General features: G+C 44.6%; 1 protein-coding gene across 1 annotated transcript in view; it reads left to right on the top strand.

Annotated features, from left to right (window-relative positions):
- MAPK11 (mitogen-activated protein kinase 11) overlaps positions 1-16,953 on the top strand; it is a 49,672-nt gene that overhangs the window by 9,184 nt on the left and 23,535 nt on the right. The window lies entirely within an intron of this gene.

Genomic DNA, 16,953 nt, shown 5'->3' with positions numbered 1-16,953 from the left:
GACCTGCGGCAGGTTTAATTTGTGCCCAATGGGCCAGAGATTTCCCACTGCTTCCGTGAATGTTGGCACAGGGCTATCAATTAATTGGACGGATATATGCTAAGAAAAGAGCATCCAGACTTTCAGTTTACAGGTAACTCTTAATTTGGCACAACAGAAAAGTAGCTCAGGGGGTTAGTTACTGGTGAAAAATCATATGATTCAGGTATCATTCAGCCAAAGTTCAGCTTCACAGGTTTTTGTTTGGAGAGGCAATAAATAGGTGCTTCGTATTTTTTTCTAAATTGTTGCCTTATTGTTGGGTTCTTCTTCTTCTTCTTCTTCTTTTTATTATTTTATTATTTTATGCATGGTACATATTGCTTAGAATACTAAGTGGAAAGTAAAACTTCAAAATTTTAATAATAATAATAATAATAATAATAATAATAATAATAATAATAATAATAATAGAAGATTCTTGTAAATGTCTATCTATCATCTGTCTATCTATCTATCTATCTATCTATCATCTATCTATCTAAGGGTCTGTAACAGGTTCTTGGATAGCTGATAACACCAGTGTTGCAGGTTGCACTAGATCAGCGGTTCTCAACCTGTGGGTCCCCAGATGTTGTTGGACTACAACTCCCATCATCCCTGAGCTCTGGCCTTGCTAGCTAGGGCTGATGGGAGTTGTAGTTCAACAACATCTGGGGACCCACAAGTTGAGAAAGGCTGGACTAGATGATCCTCAGGGTTCCTTCCAGCTTTAAATTCTATGATTTCTGTGTTGGGAGCCAGCCTGTGGGACTTTCCAGACCACCCTCCTCACTGGCCCTTCTCTGTGTCCTCCTTTGAATGTTTCTCTCTGCCTGGAATGGATCTTTGAAATGGGCTAATTCCTCTTGCTTTCCTGGATTGAGAAATGTGACTAGAAGCCATTGACTTTGGCCAAATGTTGCTTGCTCTTCAGTCATGTCGTATCATGGACTGGTTGGATGCAGTGGAATGGTGCGAGGAACCAGCTGGGGAACACTCACACAGCCCTCAAGGAAGAACACTCAGAACCAGGGGAATGGTGGTGGGACAACAAGGAGTGGCCAGAGGGAGAAGACTGGGGAAAGGAGGTTAGGAAACTGAAGAGGCATAGTGAGTGGGGTGAGTCTGTGGCAGAAGTCAAGAATCAGAGGAAGAAGCTAAAGCAGGAAAGGGAGGAGACCAAGAGGCAGGGATGATTCAGGCTGGTGAAGAGGCATGGGTGTCTTCCCCTTCCTGCTGTGACAAACTCATCTCCTTTCGTGTCCCAGAACCAGAAGAGGCATGGAAAGGGCAGAGGTGAAGTTGGCTTCACACAGGTGCAGTCTCAGATTGCTTAGGGGAAACCTTGGAGAGGAAGGGACTTCGGCCTTCAGTCTCAGCAACTGCTTCATGGGAGCAAGACCTGCCAGAGAAGAGATGCTGTGCGCATTAGGCCTTACACTCCGGTGCAGATCCTGTTTTTGCTATATATATAAAGAGTGAGTGCCTGGAGGCGGTTGGAGGATGGATGGCAGCTAATGGATTGAGGTTGAATCCTGACAAGACAAGTACTGTTTTGGGGGGAACAGGGTGTGGGCTGGTGTAGAGGACTCCCTGGTCCTGAATGGGGTAACTGTGTCCCTGAAGGACCAGGTGCGCAGCCTGGGAGTCATTTTGGACTCACAACGGTCCATGGAGGCGCAGGTCAATTCTGTATCCAGGGCTGCTGTCTACCAGCTCCATCTGGTACGCAGGCTGAGACCCTACCTGCCCACGGGCTGTCTTGCCAGAGTGGTGCATGCTCTAGTTATCTTCCATTTGGACTACTGCAATGCGCTCTACGTGGGGCTACCTTTGAAGGTGACCCGGAAACTACAACTAATCCAGAATGCGGCAGCTAGACTGGTGACTGGGAGTGGCCACCGGGACCACATAACACCGATCCTGAGAGATCTGCATTGGCTCCCAGTACGTTTCCGAGCACAATTCAAAGTGTTGGTGCTGACCTTTAAAGCCCTAAAGGGGCCTCGGCCCAGTATACCTGAAGGAGCATCTCCACCCCCATCGTTCTGCCCAGACGCTGAGGTCCAGCGCCGAGGGCCTTCTGGCGGTTCCTTCATTGCAAGAAGCAAAGCTACAGGGAACCAGGCAGAGGGCCTTCTCGGTAGTGGCGCCCTCCCTGTGGAACGCCCTCCCATCAGATGTCAAAGAGATAAATAATTACCTGACATTCAGAAGACATCTTAAGGCAGCCCTGTTCAGGGAAGTTTTTAATGTGTGACATCTTAGTGTATTTTTGGTCTTTGTGGAAGCCGCCCAGAGTGGCTGGGGAAACCCAGCCAGATGGGCGGGGTACAAATAATAAATTATTATTATTATTATTATTATTATTATTATTATTATTATTATTACTACTACTCCAACTTGCTCAGTTGTCACCCACATTTGCTCTGGCCCACCTTAGTATGCAGACCCTGAAAGTGAATGCAGCATTTAGTCCGAGAATTATTTCCTTCCTAATGAGTGTTGGACTGGACCATTAAGACCTGGGTTCAAATCGGACGTTCTTCCACCAGTGGTGGGAATGTAAGAAAGTTAAAAGCTTCTGGGATGAGATCTATAATGAGATGAAAAAGATGTTAAGGTATACCTTTGTGAAAAGGCCAGAGGCTTTTTTATTAGGTGTTATAGGGAAGGATATCAGAAGAAAAGATTGCAAACTTTTCCAGTATGCTGTGACAGCTGCCAGAATTGTATTGGCTCAGAGGTGGAAGCAGGAGGAAATCCCAAGGGTAGAAGAGTGGAGAGCAAAATTAATAGAATATGCAGAATTGGACAAATTAACAGGGAAAATCAGATATACTAAAGACCAAAAATTTATAAAGGACTGGGAGAAATTTGTGTGTTATCTGGAAAATAACTATGGTGTAAATATAACGCTGGTGGGGTTTAAAGAGGCTCTGTAAAGAATTTATGAATATTGTTTAATAGAAATAATGAGGGAAGGGAGGTGTAAATGGCAATATGAAAGAATGGAATGTGTACTAAAGGGATAACTATGAAAGAATGTCAGTGACGTTGAAGGAAGTCTAAAACGGATATGATTTGTTGTATAATGGATAAAATGTATAATGAGTTGGAATTCAATAAAATCATAAAAGCAAAAAAAAAAAAAGAGAGAGACCTGGGTTCAAATTCTCCCTGTGCCATGAAGCTCACTGGGATGTCTCTCAGCTTCGTTTTGTTGAAAGGACAAAATTGATATGAAGTCCTTAGCTGTTTGGGAGAGAGGCAGGGTGAAAAGGTAATTAAACAATAAATAAATATACCAAACTTCCTGTTTTGCAATTAGTAAGTTCATAAACTGTGTCACATCTCTTAAAAATTTAATTTTAGGACACATCATGGAGGGACTGGCTTTTCTGGTGGAAATGTTTGCCCAGGAGTGACAAGTTGTTTTTGGGTCATCGTCATTTTTTAAAACGAATTCATAGAACCTTTGAAAGAGCAGTCTCAGTTAAGTAGCTGATGTCAGAAGCACTGTGTCAGATACATATTGCACACTGCTGTAACCAAAGTTTAAATTAAGACACAGTGTGTGACGTTAAAAGTACACATAAAAAAAGATTTACAGCATTTGTACTATTCAAACTCTCTTTTTGTCTGGGACTTAACCCGGCTCCATTCCTGCCACCCCCACCCCACCCCAAGTGATTTGAATCATTTTGTGAAATAACTAATGATGCAACCCTATGTCCACTTTCACGGGATTCTGTTTCTTTAAGGTGAATGAAATCTCATTGCAAATGAAATGGTTAGGTTGGGAAAGCATTTTTTACACTGATGTAAAAAAATAAAATAAATCCTTGCTGCAGAATTCTAAGGGTTGTTACCCAATGCAGATGTTCTGCTAATGGACTTCCACTGGTGCAACAGAACTTCCATTTCTTCTCCTCTTCCATGCAGGCCCTTGTGCTCCTCAAAATGTTTTCCAGAGATTTGGGGGGGCTCCAGAGCAGCTATTGGAGTGTGTAGGGAGAGGGAGAGGGAACTCTGCTGGTGCTGTATTGGATACAACCCAACAGCTGTCGTTTCCTTCCATGAATAGAACAGTTTACATTCACAGAGTGGGGCTTTCCCATCTGCCCCTCCCTTCTGTAGCCTGTGCTCACCTGAAAATCTGTGTCTGGAGGACTCTTGGGGACAGTGTGGGACATGGGCTTCAATGTTGGGTGGGGGCTTGGTGGCCATCTCCCACTTTCTGAAAGGAGGAATAGCTTATGATCCAAGCCGGTATCCAAGAGGCTATTGAATTGCTTCTAAAAATACCTTCAGATATGTCCTACCTACGTCAATAGCAGTTCTGCATCTATGTGTCAAAAAGATCATAGATTTGCCACGCATCTACTCAAACTACTGAAACTCAAGATGCACGTAGCTCAGAATACTCTCTGCAGTCACGCAGATGTGTGCTCATTTGCCACTCATGATGTTCCGCACATGGCTATCCCACTATGCTGCGTGGAAATGTTATCCTACTTGGAAATCTGGTATGCTTTTAAGTGGCCCTAAGTGGCAAGTTTAGGGCTGAGGCATTGGGCTCAGTTGAACAACAACATAATTACATGTTTCCGCTATGTAGGTCAGCCGAAGACGTATGAGGCCAAGGCTTGTTCTTTGGTTGTGTCTCTGGGAACAGTCACTCTATTGGGGGAAAGGGAAGACTGAGTGCCCAGTGTAGATTAACTTTGGCTTACTTGGTGCTCTGCCTTATATTTGTTGCAATGTTTTGCTTGCATAGACTGTTTCTTGTTCTTTCAGCAGGTGTGGGTGAGGGACTTCTGGCCTTCAAAATGTTATTGGACTCCCAGCTCCCATCAGCACCATGTCCAGCAGTCAGACAAATGGGAGTTGCAACATTTGATGGAGCACAAATAAGCCGCCTCTGTCCTTGTATCCAGTTTCTCTCTTGTAGCTGTGGGGTGCACGTGTGTGTAAATCTCAGTTGGTCAACCTCCCAATTTATCATTCAGCCTCCAATTTAACATTTGGGGGGGGTATTTATTCTGCTCTTGTTATCTGAAGCTTATCTTCTTTTTCATAAATCTTCCTCTTTCAAATAATTCTCAGTCTGTGAGACTGAGATTTATCCCTTGTTACCCATTAAGGATTTGTGTTTTCCTAATTGCACCTGGTTGTTGTTTTCTAATGCCCATGTAGCTATGAAAACCATTTATGTAGTGAGAGTGCCAATTATTTTTTTCCGAGCATAATGCTGGAAGTGGAAAACGTGCGGTGCCTCACACACACTGCTCAGCAGGTTTGCTTTATGTATAAAGGAATTCTTGTACCTAATGCCAGGGGGAACAGAGAGAACATTAAGGGGCAGATTATTTTGAAAAAGGGTGGTGCTTCAAATTTATATAGTTTTGTGTCTTCTTTTTGTAATCAGTTACTTGCTTCCAAGGTAGGAGTGAACTGAAAAGAAAGCAAAGAGCTGCTCAATAATGGAAGACTTTGGAGTTGCACCTTTTTCATATCCACTCAATAACTTGTTCATTATCTTCGTTATACAGAGGTGTGTGGCATTCAGAATTCACTGCAAGCAGGCAATGGCATAGAGGAAAATAATAGGCAAATAAGACGGTGTTGGAAGCCTTAGAACTGCTTGCTCTATAAACTTGATTGATTTTGCCTACGATCTATAATAGGGTTGCAATTTCTTCAGTTTGTGCCCGCTGGCTGTCATTGATCCTAAACACACTGGTGTTGCCTGAAGACACAGAGGGTCCCAACTAAGTGTGCAGCCAGTCATGACGCATAACCCGGAATATACAGGCTTCCCCAAGGAAATGCAGGTCTCTTCTATCAATGGCTCCCTCACTCTTGACTCCAAGTCTAGAAATCTAGGAGCACATGGTGGAGCATCTTGCGTAAAGCTTGCAAACAACAAAAGTTCAATCTCCAGGGCCAACAGATAAATAAATGTCAGAATCATAAAGCTTGTCTTTCCAAAACTGCTTGCAGTGCGTAAAATCATGACGAAAGCTAGTCATGTTAAGGGAGTTTCACGTGTTGGTCCCTGTCACTGGCCCTGCCACACTGGCATGGATATGCAGGGAGTGGGGCTAATAATAATAATAATAACAACTTATTTATACCCTGTCCATCTGGCTGGGCTTCCCCAGCCACTCTGGGCGGCTTCCAACAAAATATTAAAATACAGTAATGCATCAAACATGAAAAGCTTCCCTAAATAGGGCTGCCTTCAGATGTCTTCTAAAAGTCTGGTAGTTGTTGTTCTCTTTGACATCTGGTGGGAGGGCATTCCACAGGGCGGGTGCCACTACCGAGAAGGCACTCTGCCTGGTTCCCTGTAAGTTGGCTTCTCGCAGCGAGGGAACCGCCAGAAGGCCATCGGTGCTGGACCTCAGTGTCCGGGTAGAACGATGGGGTGGAGACGCTCCTTCAAATATACTGTGTCCTACATTGGGGGCAGGGCCAGTAAGGAAATATATCTGGAAATAAACCACTATCTGACTTTTAGGAGACATCTGAAGGCAGCCCTGAAGAAGGAAGATGTTAACGTTTGATGCTTTATTGTGTTTTTAGTATTCTGTTGGGAGCTTTCCAGAGTGGCTGGGGCCACCTAGTCAAATGGGCAGCATATAAATTATCAAATTATTATTATTAATTGCTTGAAAGTCTTCACATGGAAAACAGGCGAAGGGGGCTTACCCGTCATTACGACTGCTGCAGCAGCCAACTTGTATAATAGACAGGGGCAGCCTGCCCTGCCACCTGAGGCAAAATGGGAATTGCTGTCTCCTGCCCCCTTCACAGCCTTGCCTCATTCTCCCCTTCCACCGCCACCGTTCCCCGCCCTCCAGCACACCACCGTGCCCACCACCATTTCCGACGCAGGAATGCCCTGGCTCTTGCCAAAGCCTGGGGAAATTGGGGCGTGCTTCAAAGTGTTGTTGCTCAGCTTCGCCCCCTGAGGGTGAGGAGAACTTGAGTGGCAACGTGGCATGTGGGAATTTGCAGCAAGAGCCAGGGTGTTCTGTAAAGCATTGCCAGAACACCTCCCTGTCGCTGCTAGTGGCAGAAGCGATCAGGCCATATCTTGTACTTCTGCCGCTTGAGGCGAGTGCATCACTCTGCCTCATGGGTGGGCTGGCTCTGATAATAGCATTTCCTTGTAAAATAATTTGATTGTGGTGTTGTTGTTGTTGTTGTTGTTACATGCTCTCAGAGCTTGGAATATCTGGGAAACAGATGTTTGAGCCTCAGTGATTTTGGCCTCACCATTAGCTAACTGAAAAACAGCCTTCTCTCTCTTTATTTGTGTTATTTGGAGGAATTGTCTGATACGGGTGTAACAGATCAGCAACAATTAAACTGGGAGCTTGCACTGTCACTTTAAAGGCAGCTAAGGGGCAGCTTCAACCTAGCAGTTTGAAAGCACGTCAAAGTGCAAGTAGATAAATAGGTACTGCTGCGGTGGGAAGGTAAACGGTGTTTTCGTGCGCTGCTCTGGTTCGCCAGAAGCGGCTTAGTCATGCTGGCCACATGACCCGGGAGCTGTACGCCGGCTCCCTCAGCCAATAAAGCAAGATGAGCACCGCAACCCCAGAGTTGGTCACGACTGGACCTAATGGTCAGGGGTCCCTTTACCTTAAGGGGCAGTTTGCTTTACATCAGGGGTTGGCCACCTTTTGGGGCCTGTGGGCACTTTTGCAAGGCAGGGGAACTATGGCTTGGTGGTAGCTCACATGCTCTCTGTGTTGAAAGCCCCAGCTTTGAATCACTGAGGTATTTTGAGTTATCTCAAGATTGAGCTTGAGCAAGAGGGCTGAGGAAGGCTTCTGTCTGAGAACCCAGACAGATGCTCTCCATCAGAGTATTCAGCACTGAGCTAAATGGACCAATGCTCTGACTTCGATTAAAGATGTATCAAATGTTTGGCCCCAAATATCAGAAAGATTTCTTCCTTCCCTGCATATTTCCTTGGCTGTTAAGATTGGCAGTGAGGTCATTTCTCGGTAGTCCCACTGCCCTCAGAGGTTTGGGGTGTGTGCAACTGCCTGAGAGAGGGGGCTTCTCTGTGGTAGCCCCTAAGCTCTGGGATTCGCTCCCCACAGCAGTGTGTCTGGGACCTTCATTGTGAAGTTTTCACTGTGTGCTAATGATGCACCTCTGTACTTTGCCTTTGACACCTGAGAGAGCTATTTTAGCGCCCACTCAGTTCTCTTCATTGTAATCTGTTTTAATTGTTTTTAATGCTGTGGTTTTTAAATGGTTGCAACCCATCCTGGGACCTTATAGTGAAGGGTGGATAAGAAATCTAATAAACAACAACAATAACAAGCAGTCATGTTCACATGACTGCTTTGGAGAAGCTAAGAGCAGCTTCTTTTCTGCTTGAGGAACACATTGCGTCCAGGATTATATGCATAACTTTGGTGTGTGAAGGCTGTGGTGTTCTTTGGCTCCCTTTCCTTGTCTTCTTTTTGATTAGGAGGGTTTGTGTCACATTTTCCGTATTGTTTGCAACTGCCCAGTTTTCCTTCAGGACAAAACTTACCAGATAACCCCAGTTAGATGCTTAACCCTTGCATTACACTTTGCTCAGTTACATAATGCAAATGTACAGAGTTGGGAGGTTTCGAGCTGGGAAGGGGGGGGAATAGTGTGTTACCATGAAAGTGGTCTTGTTCTATCTCAATCTTGTTTGGATACTTCAAGGATGGGGAACCTGTCACTCTCCAAATTTTACTGGATTACAATACCCATAATCCCTGAACATTGGCCATACTGGGTTGTAGCCAATTCTGCTTGGAGAAGACTTGAAGATCTGCTGAAATTTGGCTAATTTTTGGTCCATTAATTTTAATGGGTTTAATCCAAAATTTAGTTGGAAACAACCTGCTGGCTGGGACTGATGGGAGTTGGAGTCCAAAAGTATCTCTGGAGGGCCACAGGTTCCCTTTTCCTGGACTACTGCATTATCTTAGCTTTGGGTTTCTTTGTCTATTTGAGCCCATTGCCGTTACCTTGCTGATAAAAGCATCGCAAGCAATCCTATGCATTGGGTTCAGTGCAACATTAGTTTCATAAGCTGTCTTATGATGACAATCTCTTTGTCATTTTAGCATTTGCGTCAACATCCCTTAAAGCAAGGATAAAAAGTGTAGTAACTTTGTAAGTTGCTTCATTCCACCACCACCCAACACAGGAATTAATAAATATTTATTCTTCTCTTCCTCTCTAAGGAGACCAGAGAGCTGTATACTAAAACCAGTAAAACAATATGAAATTGCACATATTCAGTATCCGTTTCACATTTCTCTGAGTGTAGCTGGTGTGTTGCATGATATAGTAGGCAAATACCACTTCCTCTTTGTGTCACATCAGATAAAGAAGCAGTTGTGAAAGGGATAATTAATGTTAAAAGAAATAGTAATACCAGCTTTTAACCCTTAGGCTCCTTAGAAATAAGCCTTTGCAATTTCTAGGAGAAAAGCCAGAGTTAATGGTCTTATTCTGACCAGAACGTCTGCCTTCAAAACTGTTTTTTTAGATGAGTTTGCATTCTTTATTTGCTGACTTCCACTTTCCTCTCTGAGTAGAAAGAGAAGATTTTCCTGCAGTGGATCACTGTGGACTGAAACATCTGCAAATATTACAAGTTTGAGACTCTGCACAAACAATTGGCTTTGTTACTAGGACTGCCAAACCATTAAGGATGTTTTAAATCTGATTATCTGACTTTTAGGGACACGGGTGGCGCTGTGGTCTAAACCACAGAGCCTAGGGCTTGCCGATCAGAAGGTCGGTGGTTCGCATCTCCACGACGGGGTGAGCTCCCATTGTTCGGTCCCAGCTCCTGCCCACCTAGCAGTTCAAAAGCACATCAAAGTGCAAGTAGATAAATAGGAACGCTCCGGCGGGAAGGTAAACGGCGTTTCCGTGTGCTGCTTTGGTTTGCCAGATGTGGCTTAGTCATGCTGGCCACATGACCCAGAAGCTGTCTGAGGACAAACGCCGGCTCCCTCGGCCTACAGAGCGAGATGAGCGGGCAACCCTGGAGTCATCTGCAACTGGACCTAATGGTCAGGGGTACCTTTACCTTTTTAATCTGACTTTTAACTGACAAACCAGTCAATTAATAGTGACATACTATATACTCCAGGGACAAATCAGTGTTTTAGGTCTTCCGTTCAGTGTTGCTCATCACTCTTCTTGGAACTTAAATGAGATGTTTAAATTCAATTGTCTTCCTTCTTTATTTTATGGACCTTCCTTCAACTGTACATAGCTGTGGCTACTTATTTAGACAGCAAGGCATCAGAAACAACTACAATGACAGCCATAGTAAGGAGCGGAATATTTAAAGCTGCAATCTCATGCACATTAGAACTACTTTAATTGGAGTAACCCCTATTACACTCAGTAGGATTCGTCTACCTGTAAATATGCATATGATCAGGCTGCGTGTGAAAGCTTTCATTTGCTTCTCATTAAGACTGTGCTGATCTTTGTGAAATTCATTGCAAAAAATGAAAGGGTTCTTGTATTTGTGCGGGTTGCTGTTGCTAGGAGCTACCATACCAGTATCAACAATGACATTGCAAGACGGCATGAGCAGGTAAAACACCCAACCCTTTTCTCTATTTCCATCCCTTAAAACCCCCAGGATGTACTGCTTAGTGCTCCACCTGCAGTCCAGTGCAGATTTACTTGCAAGCAGAGTGGCTATGTGTCCTACTTAACAGAGGGCAGCCTTCTACTAGAATAGCTGTCAAAGGACAGTCCTCTCTTTGAAGGCAACCTCAGTTTGGAAACTGCCCAGTCAAATGGTTAGAAGGAAGATCAGAAACCTTGAAGTTGTCCAACATTTAGTATCAGGTCTTCCCATTCTACAGTGGTACCTCGGGTTACAGACCCTTCAGGTTACAAACACTTCAGGTTACAGACTCAACTAACCCAGAAATAGTACCTCGGGTTAAGAACTTTGCTTCAGGATGAGAACAGAAATCGCAGTGCGGTGGCAGCGGGAGGCCCTATTAGCTAAAGTGGTACCTCAGGTTAAGAACAGTTTGAGGTCCAGAACGAATTAAGTTCTTAACTGTATTTCTGAATTTTCCTCTGTACATATCAATTAGCATACACAAACCTATGCAACTCTGCATGTTTTGCCTTCAATAATTCTTCTTCTTCTTCTTCTTCTTCTTCTTCTTCTTCTTCTTCTTCTTCTTCGGGTAATGGGTGGTGAGGTACTGGTATTTCTTCACTTTTAGTGATGTATAAGTGGGCACCCTCCCTGAGATTAATTTCCATTTTAAAAAAGGTAAAGGACCCCTGACAGTTAAGTCGCAGACGACTCTGGGGTTGCGGTGCTCATCTCGCTTTACAGACCGAGGGAGCTGGCATTTGTTCCGAGTCATGTGGCCAGCATGACTAAGCCGCTTCTGGCGAAACCAGAGCAGCGCACGGAAACGCCATTTACCTTCCCACCAGAGTGGTACCTACTTATCTACTTGCACTTTTTGGCATGCTTTCGAACTGCTAGGTTGGCAGGAGCTGGGACAGAGCAACGGGAGCCACCCGTGTCCTATTACTTCCAAGTAAATATGACTAAGGAGAACATCGTATGACCCAACTATGAGAGAGAGAAAGTGGAACAGGACAAAGCAGTGATTTTGCAACTCCAGGTTACCTCTGTGGCAGTGGGGTGGGTGCAGAATGATTCCCCCTGCCACCTACTGGGCTGGAGGAGGGAAATGAGTGGGATTCCTTCAAGATAGTAGTGGTTGGTAGGCAGCAGTGCTTACCTGACTTCCCATCAGCAACGGACCATGGATGAAATACTCTTGTTTCTGGTTACCCTGTTGTGGTTTGTTTGGTGAGAGAGGAACCACAAGCAAAGGCTGGAGGTGTAATGCCAACCAGTGGCGTAGCGTGGGTTGTCAGCACCCGGGGCAAGGCAAGTAATTTGCGCCCCCTAACCCATGGATTTGCGCCCCCTAACCCGTGGATTTGCACCCCCTAACCCTAACCCCCAGATGTTGCACCCGGTGCGGCCAGCCCCCCTGCACCCCCCACGCTACGCCACTGATGCCAACGCCAGCCGCTCCGTGGCTCGTTTCCTTGCTCAACTAATAAAGGAGCAGAATAGGAGCGCTCCGCCTTTGTGCGCACCAGCAATGCAGCTCATATGCATATTTGCTTAACTATGATTTATGGCTTAGCATGCATTCAGATGCCACCATTATGTGGTCAAAATTAACATGGTTAAGGCAAGCCAAGGGGGAAATCTTGCAGTACAGATAGATTGGCAGAGTTTAAGCCCCACGCTAGGCCTTTGTTCTCTTTTGTGCTTTCTAGCCAGAAAAGCCATTTATGTGTTCATATTTCATTTAAGATTATGAAAGATCATTTTACCCCTTATGTGCCCAGTCAATCACTCCTCTCTGCAGGTGAGGTCCTCCCGCAGATAACCCATTTTATCAGGAGTTCTGTTCTGCACAGAACCTTTTCATGTTCTGGCACCTACACTTTGGAATTCCCTCTCCTTCAGTATTAGGCAGGCTTTGTCTATCCAGTGTGTATCTGCATTGGAACTGTGTTCAGCCGTTTTATCACTTTTATGCGGATGCCACCCTGGCCTCCTTTGGAAGGAAACAGTGCCAGATTTACGTATAAGCTAAACAAGCTATAGCTTAGGGTCCCACTCTCTTGGGGGCCCATAAAAATTAAAAGGGGGGGGGAAACCTGGATGTACATTTCCAAACTATAAGATAAAAAACAAATAAAATAAAACCTACATACAGCAATGGTGTTTTGTGTTGTGTAGGCTCCTATGATGTAAGTAATGGGCCCCGCCTGCTAGCCTGCTCCCTAAAATATCACTGGTTTGCTCATTTCTATATATAGGGTGCCTACATTCTGCATGTGCAAATGGTTTTAGATACCTATTAGGTTAAAGTTACCAGATTTTTTTCAATGAATCCGGGGACCTTTTTAACTTCCTACTAAATAGATGGATTTTGTCAGGGGACTGATTTCTAAATCTGGGGACTGTCCCTGGGAAACGGGGATGTCTGGTAACCTTAATTTGAAGGCATTCTGTGCACACAATAGGCCAGCTAGATAGAGTCAGCTAGATGCATAGTGTTGTGGGCCAAAAATGGCTTATCTTCTGAGTTTACGCCATTAAAACTCAGAGACAAGAGGAGTTAGGGGTCTATTGTTGTTTACTGCTAGGCAATAGGTTACAGTCGAATTGTTTCACAAAACTCTAACCCCACCCAAGGGTCGGGGCGGTGGTATTTATAACATTTCCAAAAAAAAAGGATTTCAATTTTCACCAATCATGTACATCATGACCTCATTTCATGTTTAATACACATGCGCAATAAGCGTTAGCAATTTCTGTTGATTCAGCTTTGATTCCCAGCGCTCTCTGTTAAAATACTAACTTCTGTTACATTGTGTTAGTAAGCATGTTGGGAACCTGTGTTACGCGTATCCATTTGCACCATGTATCAACTTATGTTCTAGCTTATGATCAGTATCTTGGTGATTCACATATTAGCTGTACTTCTGCCCCAATGGGGGTGGCAACTTGCGAAAATCATCAGTTTCATAAAGCAACGGGTTACCATAACTTCTCTGTTAGAAGCACACTCAAGGATTTATAGGGGTTCACATTATCCTATTTATTGTGGCTCTTTGGGCCACCACTACAATAGGACAAAAACCTTTTGGTATTTAGGCTGTGGCCTGTTAGGCTGCTGAACGGAAAATAATACAGTGGTACCTCCGGTTACATATGCTTCAGGTTACATATGCTTCAGGTTACACACTCCACTAACCCAGAAATAGTGCTTCAGGTTAAGAACTTTGCTTCAAGATAAGAGCATAAATTGGGCTCCGGCAGCGCGGCGGCAGCAGGAGGCCCCATTAGCTAGAGTGGTGCTTCAGGTTAAGAACAGTTTCAGGTTAAGTACGGAGCTCCAGAACGAATTAAGTACTTAATCCGAGGTACCACTGTACAGTGGACGCTCGGGTTGCAAACGTGATCCGAGTGGGATGCACATTCGCAAACCGCAGCAGCACTTCTGTGCACGCACAGGTTGTGATTCAGTGCTTCTGCACATGTGCAAAGTGCAATTTAGCGCTTTTGCACATGCGCGACCCCCAAAACCCAGAAGTAACTCGTTCCAGTACTTCCGGGTTTCGGCGGGTCCGTAACCCAAAAAAACACAACCTGAAGCGTCTCTAACCCGAGGTATGACTGTATAGTGCAACTGACTTTCGGGGTTGGTGTGCGACAAGCACACAGAGTGCAATGAGATTGAGTGCTTGTGGGTGGGGGGGAGGCTCAGTTAACTTCATTGTGCATAGGTTGTACATTGACAATAAAGGTATTATTATCATTATTTGTCTTTTGCGTAGGTAAGGCTGTGGTTGTGGGAATCATTACAGCAAACGCAACATCTGCATCGTAAGGAAAGGAGTTGTTCAGCTACCTGCTGATAGGAGAAGGGGTTGACATGAAAACGTTAAGGTTTTGAATCATCAAGGCCTACGTTATCAAAGCCTCGAGCATTTATATTGAAGGTTTGTTTATTGTCAGTGGCGCCTAAGGCAACCTTTTATAGCCTTGTAAGCTGGTTGGCTTTAATTAACGATGCGCATGAGAAGGCTGTATGCAGCATGCCACTGTTTGGCAGGCGTAATTAACACTCGATACACCTAGACAGGGTGGCAGACTCCGTAATTAATAGAGGCTCCTGTCTGTTCACCAGGGGCCCAGAATCCAGATCTAAGTGCTCCCTGTGGAGTCTTGATTTGGGGACCTGGGAGATAGGAAGCCAAATTAATGATGCTAATTCTCTGGGTGTTTGTCATGGCAGATGGGAGCGACAGATATCACCTCGGGAGAATGCTTGTGGTAGGTCATCAGAAGAAATACTTATCTGAGGAGTTTTCTGTAAAAGGTTGCTATGTTAAGATAACGAAAGAAATAAGTAAGTAAGAACCTTCCCCCCACAAATGGCATTTGCTTATTTTGGAAATATATAGCCATCAAACAAGATATTCGGGTCCGGTCAATGAAAGAGAAACTGTAAGCTGCTCAGCAGACCTTAGGAGAATTGCTAGCTATCTCTTTATCTGTTCTGTTTCTCCAAGGTTGATCCTGTCAGCATCTGCAAAGGCCTCCTATTGTCCCAATAGCAGCTGCTTGTTTCCGGGTTTTTATCCACTGGTGTGGTGAGGTTATTGAGGTTGAAGTCTGTTACTCAGTTTGGTTAAGTTTATTATTGCTGTTTTCTGTTTTAGAAGTACAGAAGTGTCCTTGGTCCTGTTGATGCCGGTAGGGTTATATTTAGCAATGTCGTTCCCTGTTTCTGTCCCAGCATTCTCGTCTCAGTTTTTACCTGACCCGATGCAAGACTTGGGTACGGATGTGCAGGTCTGGGTCGATTCGCCAGGCCATCGTTTTGGTGTGATGCCATAACAAACACTGAACTGGAGCAAGCACCCAGTTCACTTGCTTTATTTACCTTAACAGCAGCCGATTAAAAGGAGTTCAAAATAGTTTGTTGTTTGAATGTTTGCTTTTACTTCAGCAGCATGTTTGTTAATGGATCTTTAATGATAAATGTGTGTACAGTTTGGGGAACCCTGAATAATATTTGAGATTTGTTTTTTTCCCTATATGAAAGGAATGAAGGATTATAATAAGAGCTAAGTTCAAAAAGAAATAAATAAAATTGGCTTGGATATAGACTAAAGCTGTGCATTTTTTCTGGGGGGATGCAGGGGTACGCATAGCCCTAAACATTTTGTGAATATTTGTACTTTTGTCCATTTACTGTATTTATTTCCCCCAATTTGAACTATAAAATGGTGATTTTCTTGAGTCAAAATAAGAATACCCCTAAACATTTTTTAAGGAAAAAAAGCAGTGGACTAAAGTATGGACAACTTGCTAGTTTGCTACCAGGCCATGTTCAAGGTGTTACTATTAGTATGTAAAGCCTTTAACAACTTGGGGCCAGTTTACCTGCAATAAAAAAAAGGAAAGGATCCCTGGACGGTTAAGTCCAGTCAAAGGTGACTATGGGGTGTAGCGCTCCTCTCGCTTTCAGGCCGAGGGAGCCGGCATTTGTCCACAGACAGCTTTCTGGGTCATGTGGCCAGCATGACTAAACTGCTTCTAGTGCAACGGAACGCCGTGACGGAAACCAGAGTGCACGGAAATGCCATTTACCTTCCCGCCACAACCTATTTATCTTCTTGCACTGGCGTGCTTTCGAACTGCTAGGTTGGCAGGAGTTGGGACAGAGCAATGGGAGCTCACCCTGTTGTGGGGATTTGAACTGCCGACCTTCCAATTGGCAAGCCCAAAAGGCTCAGTGGTTTGGACCACAGTGCCACCGACATCACTTTACCCTACGTATGCCCACTCAACCACTGTGATTGGTGGAATTGGCATTACCTCAGGTGCCACATCATACCTATTCGGCATTTGTAGGAACTTGATTGTTTAGTGTGGCAGCACCTGCACTTTGGAACTCCTTGCCTATTGAGCTCAAGCAGAAGCCTTAACTCTGCTCTTTTTGGCACCTGCTAAAAACATTCCTGTTTAGAGCCAGTGTGGTGTAGTGGTTAAGAGCAATACTCTCGTAATCTGGGGAACCGGGTTCACTTCCCCGCTCCTCCACATGCAGCTGCTGGGTGACCTTGGGCTAGTCACACTTCTCTGAAGTCTCTCAGCCCCACTCACCTCACAGAGTGTTTGTTGTGGGGGAGGAAGGGAAAGGAGAATGTTAGCCGCTTTGAGACTCCTTCGGGTAGTGATGAAGAGGGATATCAAATCCAAACTCTTCTTCGTCTTCTTCTTGCCTATTGCGCTCAAGCAGATGCCTTTACTCTTTT

Source organism: Podarcis liolepis (assembly GCF_965112155.1).
Source record: "Podarcis liolepis genome assembly, chromosome: 10".
Lineage (NCBI taxonomy): Eukaryota > Metazoa > Chordata > Lepidosauria > Squamata > Lacertidae > Podarcis > Podarcis liolepis.
The sequence above is the reverse complement of the archived record's forward strand: the minus strand, read 5'-3'. Positions and strand labels throughout refer to the sequence as shown.